This window comes from Chenopodium album, chromosome 7, assembly GCF_948465745.1.
Source record: "Chenopodium album chromosome 7, dcCheAlbu1.1, whole genome shotgun sequence".
NCBI classification, from domain to species: Eukaryota; Viridiplantae; Streptophyta; class Magnoliopsida; order Caryophyllales; family Amaranthaceae; genus Chenopodium; species Chenopodium album.
The window spans coordinates 52,054,055-52,063,213 of record NC_137840.1 but is presented as its reverse complement, the minus strand read 5'-3'; the positions used below and the strand labels follow the sequence as shown (position 1 = coordinate 52,063,213).

Here is a 9,159-nt window from a genome sequence, read left to right as displayed (position 1 = left end):
TTGAGTAGTCGATTTGATTACAGTCTAAGTGATCGACCTGACCAAAGATCGTCTCACTTAGCTTAAGCGCCTAAGTATTGGCTCATTACAAGCGCCAAAGCATCAGTTCAAAAGCAAGCACTTAAACGACAATATTTCCAGATATGGATTGTCGCGCATTCTTATTAAACGACAATTGACATCCCCAACTGACAAATTTTTCCAAATATTGGATTGTCATCCCCAACTAACAACATTTCCAAAAATGGATTGTCGTGCAACGACAATTTTTCCAAGATTGGATTGTCATCTCTGGCAAAGTTTCCAAGCGTGGATTGTCGTGCTCCTTCTTTGTTTGGCAAGTTTTTCCAAGTTCGGATTGTCATACATTCATCGGCTCGTTGGCAAGTTTTCCGAGATTGGATTGTCATACACCTAGTTCCCTATGGCAAAATTTCCCAAAAGGATTGTTGTAGGTCTCTATTCATCATAAATTTCGGCAAAGGTTCCTCAACGTGGATTGTCATTCATTTCAATAAGTGGCAAATTTTCCCGAAGTGGATTGTCAGTCAACTCTTTTTGCAAATGTTCCAAGACGCGGATTGTCAATTGTTGCAATATTTTCCTAAAAGGATTGTCGCATAGCGTTGGCAAATTTACAAGGCGGATTTCTTTTAAGAGTCATATTCCAAGACATGGATTGTCGATCGTAGCAAAGTTCTTATGAAAGATTGTTACGAAGCATTGGCAACTTTTCCAAAGATTGGATTTTTGGCAAATTTTCCGAGATACGGATTGTCGCTTCATCGTGGCAACATTTCCAAGGATGGATTGTTACGTGGCATTGACAACTTTCCTTAAAACGGATTGTCATACATCATACAAGAGTTGTGTTGGCAACTATTCCCAAATAAAAGAGGATTGTCGACATAATGGTTCACAAGCAGCAAAGCGCCGACGTAGTGGCACAGCAAACATTAAGAAGCAGTGATCTTTTCGAAGACTATCACAGTGGAAATTGAACATATCAAAAAAGAAGCTCTATGTTCAGAGACGAGTGAACATCGAAACAGCAAGGTGGCATGGCGTTCCCTGGATTATGGAGAGTTGTCACAAACAACTGAGGATTGTTTCAAGAGAAGCAATCTTCGATAGTATTCCCTTGGACGTGGAATATTATCAATGCGGATGAGGATTGTTTCAAGAGAAGCAATCTTCAATAGTATTCCCTTGGATGTGGAATATTATCAAAGCGAAAGAGGATCATTTCAGGCGAAGCAATCTTCTATATGGGAAGCAGTTACAGGCGTAGCAGTTTTCAAGCGGGATGGCATTTTCTAGCTTGCAGGAGGTCATCAAAACAATCGGTTACTTTCAGAGACGTGTACTCGATGGTGCAAGATACGCGTTTCTTAAATCTTTTATCTGTTTAACTAACGCTAGTTTTGCAGTTATCGGCGTTACAAGAGTGGTTCAGGATCGCAGAACGTTCTGAATCATTCTCCGTCCCTATCGCTACTTTGACTTTCGTTTTCGAAACTTGCGTTTCTCCAAACTCAGTCAAAGTGGGGGCTTCTGTAGACACCCATTTGTGTCTCCCCAAAACCAAACCCGGTGATGAGTACCTTTCACATCGAATCATAATCGAATGAAGTGAAAGTGTGGAAAGTCTAGTGTTGCAGATAGTTTTAATTCTTTTCTCTTCTCTCTGTTTTTGAAAACTTATTTTAAGAAAACAGCCAATCCAGTTTGGTTGGTCTATGATATGGGTCCAATAGTAGTTTAGTTTGATGGGGCTTGCAAAGACCTTTCCAACGATATATTATAAGCCCAATTCCAATGAATATTGAGGAAGTTATGGCCAATTTACTAAACTGGTCCCGGTTTGAGCTTTATACACGGCCCAATGATCTAGGGGAGGGCCTAATATGATTTATCATTCCTAATGCAATTAGGAATGGTTTTAGTCTTCTAGAATCTTCTAGAAGGTTCTTTTCATTCCTAATTCAATTAGCATTGATAAATTGACTTTTGTTGACTTTTCAGAGTTTTAATCAAAATCAAATAGCATTTTCGAGGAAATTATATGATTTTATCCTCCAGTACGGCAAACTTATCTGATTTTCGAAAACGCGTTGGAAATAAGCTTGGCGCCTAAACCCAGGCCTTGGCGCCTGGAACCAAGCCTGGCGCCTGGCGCTAGCCATTGGCGCCTGGCGATAGTGTTGATGCCTGGCGCCAGTTAGCCAAGGGTGGCGCCAGCTCTGTTTTCTTTGCGTCAGACTCGGTTTTGTTTATTTTATGTTTTTGGCTGATTTTCTCTATAAATAACGTATTAAAAACTCCGTTTTCAGGGACTAATCATTCACCAATTCACCAATTCTCCTCATTCACAAGTTTTCATCTACAATCATTAATTCTTTAGCATTCATTAATTCTCCTCATTCATCTTCTTTCTCTTTTTCAAACTTTGCTTTTTCATACAAAATTCCGCATTCACAAGATCTAGAAACACCTAGCCATATTCGAAGTTGCCTTCGCCCTAGACGTGAAAGGTTTAATTTCTGAGGGTTTGGTCCCAAATCTCTCTTTCAATTATTTAATTTAATTGATTGTTTATTATTTTTCTTGAAGTTACTAACGTGTGTATTTTGTTATTAGAAAGAGGTACGAAGCGTTAAAGTAAGTGCTTTAATTGATTAATTGATATTATGATGTAGAAATCATGTTTACATTGTTATTATGATATTCCTAGTATCATGTCTAGGGTAACTTTAATATTAAATATGATTGCTATGATGCCTCCTATGTTCTTCCTAATATTTATGATTGTTAGTATCATGTTAGGGATAAAGATTTGATTTTTATTGTTTAGTGACATGCTAGGGTTTGTTATTAATCTTGTTAGTATCATGCCTAGGATTTTGCTATTATTATTATGCTTTAATATTAACATGAACATTATTATGATTATAATTTCATAATGATGATTATTATTATTGTTATGATTATATTTATACTTTGATTATTATGTTTCTTGATTATATTTATTTTTATTTCTTGATCACACCTTTATGCATGTTTAAAGGGAATTAGTACTTGTAATCACGCTTAATAAGATAATTAATAATCTTGTTTAGGGTTAATTGTGATTATAATTCAAGTGATCGCCAATAAAAGTTTATTTGTGCATTAATATTCAACCAACATAGATAAACAGGTTTAGGGTTAATCCTATTGATTGCATGTTAATTAAAAAGCGCACATGAATACGATCAGAATAAAGTAGAGGCCTATTATTAGGGCAGGTTCAATCTCTTTTAGGTTGGATTTGTACCTTCATCCCCGAACCCTTATTTGGTTCATGACCTTATGGAGTTGACGATCTCTTGGATCGTTAAGGGGTGTAACCTTCACCCTATGAACGGTTTACAAGTTCCTAAAACTTGTCGGCGACTCTTTTGCTCTATCTTTTTCCCTTTTGGACGCCACCGTACTTTAGTGTATGATCACAGTGGGGTTCAAGCTAGTGGGATTTTAAAGCTTGAAATTATTCCCTACATCGCCGAACGCCATGCTCCAATGGGAGAAAACGAATTTTTTTGAAAAAAATATTGCATCCGGTCATTGGCCTCGGTTATAATTTTAATTTTAGCCACTAAGTCTTTTGTCTTAGTTTAATTTCATATTTAAAAGTCCGCCCGTGCATTGCCCAGACGGAGATCTGACTTGAATATCGTGTTAGCCGCTAAGTTTTAACCTAGCTTATTCGATTTGTTACCCGTTTATGTTTTCAACAGACGGTGACTTGGATTGCGCATGTGCACATACAAAGCAATTAAATCAATATTGAAAATAAAAGGCAACTTTTTCATTGATGGGTTTTTTATTTACAAAAATTTACAGGCCTCAGAAGTAGTACTTTTTCAAGTTATCTACATTTCAAGTTCTAGGCAGCCGCCTGCTGTCTGGAGTTTCCAGGCGGTAAGTGTCGTTTCTTACTTCTTTAAGAATCTGGTAGGGACCTTCCCAATTAGGAGTTAGCTTTCCTTGCTCATTGGCCCTACCGGTTGCCTCCATTTTTCGTAACACAAATTACCCAACTTTCAAGGGTCGTTTGTGCACTCTCTTGTTGTAAGCAAGAGTCATTTTTAGACGGTAAATCTCATGAGGCAAGGCAGCATTTCCCCTGCGCTCCAGGAGTGAGTCCAATGCTAGCCGCATGGCCTCCTAGATTGCCTCTTCATCGTATAGCATGACTCGTAGAGTCGGCTCATAATGCTCGATGGGCAAGACGGCTTCAGCACCGTAAACCATGAGGAATGGGGTTTCACCGGTTGCCCCTTTTTAAGTTGTCCGGATGGCCCATAGGACGTGAATTAGATCTTAAGCCCATAAACCACCGGCTCTTTCTATTTTCTTCTTAATACTGTTTGAGATGAGATTGTTGAAGGCTTCAACTTGGTCGTTTGCTTGGGGTCGGCCGACTGATGCAAAACAGTATGAAATCCCTTGATCTCCCAACAACATTTTGAGCTGAGGCGTCTCAAATTGCAGTCCATTATCAAATACCATAGACATAGGTACCCCAAACCGGGTGATAATGTTTTTCCATATGAAGGAGATGACATCTTTTGTCTTGATGCCTTTTACTGCCTCCGCTTCCACCCACTTGGTGAAACAGTCCACAGCCACAACAATATAGCATTTTCCGCCTGGTGCAGGCGTATACGGAATTAGAATATCCATGCCCCATTTAGTAAACGGGACTGGGCTGTGGATTGCAGTCAGATCAGTAGCCGGGCGATGGATGAGCTTGCACAACCTTTGGCACTTGTCACATTTTTTAACAAATTCCATAGCATCCGACTCCAAAGTAGGCCAGAAATAATGCCTTCTGGCTCTGACAATCAGAGATCTGTCGCCTGAGTGGGAGGCGCAGTATCCCGCATGCAGCTCTTCGATAAATTATTTCCCCTTCTTCGCGGTAACACATTTCAATAAGGGCTTCAAAAAACCTGCCATAAAGAGCTCTCCTTCTCTGATCTCGAAGTTTGTTGCACGCTTTTTCAGCACGACTGCCTCTTGGGGTGAATCACGAAGCGTGCCGTCTGTAAGATACGCCCGGATGCCATCCATCCAATTAGAACTTCGGTCCAGAATTCCAATGGGCTCGTCATCAGATATGCTTCGCTTTTCCATTATTTTCCAAAAGACTGACCGAGGCGTATCACAAGAGGCGGAGGATGCCAGTTTTAACATAGCATTCGCCTAATTGTTCTTGGACTGGAGCACTTGACTTAGATGAAATTCTTCTAGTGTCCCCGCTTCAACCTTGACCGTGATAAGTGACTTATATGTCACTTCTAGGGTGTTTATTGAGTCGTTTTCCGGCTTATTTTCCGTATAATTTCACTCTTTTTAGTCCTTTATTTCTATTAATTTCTTATTCTTGTCTTTCGTCTTTTATTTGAGTGTTTTGGTTATTTTTAGAATTTTTTGTTTAGTTTATATATTTAATTAGTTTTAGTTTATTTTCATATTTTATTTTATTTGATTTAATTGTTTATCTTTATGTTTTTTAGTTTTACTTATTTTTCGTAACTTTATTTTAGTTTATTTAGATTCTTTTTATTATTTATTTCCTTTTATTTGTCTCGGTTTCATCCTCGGGTTTGTTTGTGTGTAGGTTCGAGTTCAAGGTCCGTTGTTTGTGGCAAATACACAATACTCCTTGCACAAACAAGCTGTTGCCCCTCTTGCTGCACTCTTACCATACACCACTCCATCTCCCTATCCTACACCACACTCCCCTGCTCCCTCAATTCACCCAAAACACCTCCCCTACTCCCCTGCTCCTCACGCACTCCACAACAACAACACAATACCAGCAGCAACGTTGCCCTCCTTCCCTCACAAAACAACACAACCCCCTGTTCTCACACCCCAAAATTCATACCTCCCTCACTCAAACACCACGCACACCAGCAACCATCAATCACCACCGCAACTCACAGCAGCAAACCCATCTCAACCACATCCACCCAATAACAACAACAACAACGCAACTAACACCACAAACCAACCTCACCTGCTGCGCCTCCCATTTCGCCACCAATCCCAGCCAACTTGCAACCCGTCAGCCGCCAAAACCACCGCAACTCCACTTTCGCACTCAACCCCTACACCAATCTCCACCAACCCAGTAGCTCCAATGGCCGCAGCAACCATACTAACCACGGCTAAAACTAGCACCTTGCGGCCCCTGCTATTTTCGACCACTACTCTCACCATTTGCAAACAATCAAACCTCAATTAAGGTCCAATTTGATTGAAGCTATTCGCGGCCGCGCAGCCCTGGCAGAAGGCGCACAAATGGAGTCCAAAGTCAGATTCGAGACAGTAGCATTTGCGCGACCTCTGCGCGACGTCTTCGCGGGCACGCAAATGTGGGTTCAATCACGAGCTTCTCACGTGATTTTAATGAAAATCGGATGGCCACGATTTGATGCTCGATTATAGTTGATGATGATTGAACGGTGAAGATGATGGTTGATGATGCGCTGATGGTGAAGAAGATCAAATATCAGAGCAGCCACGAAATGAGGGGAGTTTGTGGGATTCGTGGGTCTGATGGGATTTTGGGGTTTTATTTTCCTTTTTATTTTCTTTTCTTTTTTTAGTTTTGTTATTTATTTATTTTAGTTAGTTATATTTATTTTATTTGGATTAGCTTGTATATAAATCCCCTTTTGGAGTTAATACTCTCTCAACTTTTGAACAACCATTTTCTTAATTAGTTTTAGGAGAGCTTCTCTCTCTTAGGCTATATGTTTGGATAACAAAAAATGGAAGGAAAGGAAGAGAAGGGAAAGGGAGGGAGACAAACTTCCTTGTTTGGATAATATGTTGGGGGAGGGAAGGGGAGGGGAAGGGAGGGATCCATTTTCCCTCCTCCTTTAATACAGATCATCCCTTCAAAATTGGAGAGATTTGGAGGGAAAATAGAGCTCATCATTTCCTCCACTTTCCCTTCCTTCCCCTTCCTCCTAATTCCCTCCTTTCCATTTCCCTTCTAATTTTTTATCCAAAAATAGCATTAGGGTTAGATTAGATAATTTTTAGAGAGAAAAAGTAGATTATTGCTCATTTTTCTTCCAAGTATTCAACTTTGCTCAAGTTTAATCTTCAATCAAGCAAGAATTCAAGTTTTCATCTTTCATTAATCCTTTCTTTAGTAATCTCTAATCCTTTCCTTTTGCTTTATTTATTTGCATTTATTGTTGCTTATTTTTGTTAATCTTATTAGTTTATCTAGTTGTTATTGATTTCATTGTTTTTAATCATGTTTTGTTTTGAGTTTCTTGAGTTTGTTTCTAGTTTTGATATTATGTTTAATCTCCCTTTTCTAGGCTAATCTTTTAGCAAGGGGAAGGGGATGTAAAATATGAGTTGATATTGGATGAATGATGATGGTTGGATTGAACTCATGCCATAAATTGATGAAAAACGTGATTTTTGATAGCTTGAGATTATTGTTGCACTCTATTTGATTTTTTCTAGTTTAAATGCATGAAAGTGATTTGAACTAGATTACGATCATCTCTATTTTAATGATTGCATGAGAATGAGTTATTAAAGTGGAGTTTTGATGGATTGTGTTTCTTTATTCTCTTCATTTGATTGTAACTAATAGGATGCATGAGAATGATCCTTATTAGTGTAGACCTATTTCATTGATTTTCATAGACTATTGCATGAGAATGAATTGTTTAGGTAGAATCTTGTGTTCTTTGGCATGTGTTTCTTGATAATCATTATTATTCCCTTCTTTCTAATCATATTTGACACCCCCGTATCCCTAGCGTCATTTTCCCTTGATTTAAATCATCATTTTCTTGCTTATTTGTAATTTAAGTGTTCTTACTCAACAAAACCAACAAATAACAATCCTCTTTTTACTCTTGCATTAGTGATTATTGATGTTGAATTAGTGTGCTTCCATAGTGGTTCGACCCTTTACTTGCCACTAACTAGCCTGGTGTAATTTTAGGTATTATAAATGATTAATTTGATTAGGGTAGTAGCTTAACAACCTATCTAACCCTCGATCAAAGTTTGGCGTCGTTGCCGGGGAAGGGACTTGTTTAACATTTATTTTTGCTATTGTTAGAGTCATTTTTTTTGCTTTCCTTTCTTTTATTTTGCTTGTTTAATCTTACTTGTCACTGTTAATCGTGTGCTTAGCTTTGTTGTATTCAAAGAGAGATATGGCAAGGCAAGAGGATGACCTTCTTTTTAGGGAGTTTGGAAACCCGAAAATCTATGAGCTCACGAGTGGTATACTTCTCCCGACCACCGAGACTAATTTCACAATCCATCCACAATATGCTAGGATGGTGCAAATTGAGCAATTTTCCGAAGGCGTAAGTGAAGACCCTATTGAGCATTTGGACCGATTCCTTGAGCTGTGTGCAATGATGCAAACAAATGAAGTGAGCCAAGATTACATTCGTATGCATCTCTTTCAGCAATCTCTCACCGGAAGAGCAAAGAAATGGCTCAAGCTTTTGAAGCCCAACTCTCTCACCATATGGAAGGAAGTTGCGAAGGCCTTTCTCAAGAGGTTCTTTTCCGATGAGCAAACCGCAAAAATGAGGAGGAAGATAGCTTCCTTTGAGCAAGAACCGGATGAAACTCTTGGGGAAGCATGGGAAAGGTTTAAGGATTTGATTAGAGAATGTCCTCATCATGAATTCAACTGTAATTTGCTCATGAGATTCTTTTATGATGGCTTGGAGCCAATGTTAAGGACCAATCTAGATGCGGGTGCTGGTGTCCAATTGATTAAGTTCTCTCAAAGCCAAGTTGAAGCTACAATTGAAGAAGTGGCTACTAGATATTCTTGGGGAGGCCAAAGAAGGTCCCAAGGGAATCAAGGAGATCTTTATGAGTTGGAGAAAGTCGGCCAACTTAAGCAGATAGTTGATCTCTTGAATGAAGGTTTTTCCAAGTTGAACTCAGGTGTTGGTTTGTGTTCAAAACCTTCACAAATCATTGATTTCTCATTTGCTCATTGTGGTGGGACGGATCATGATGCATCCTATTTTAGAGAGTTCAATCTCAAGCATGGTGAAATATTGACTTTGAGGGAAAAAGAGTTTGTAACCCAAGCTCAAT

General features: G+C 39.0%; 1 non-coding gene across 1 annotated transcript; it reads right to left on the bottom strand.

The window, feature by feature from the left end:
• Positions 1-8,630: 8,630 nt before the first annotated feature.
• Positions 8,631-8,737, bottom strand: LOC145641293 (small nucleolar RNA R71). The gene has a single exon (XR_014115340.1). It is a non-coding gene; the product is annotated as a small nucleolar RNA R71 (small nucleolar RNA).
• Between the last annotated feature and the right edge of the window lie 422 nt (positions 8,738-9,159).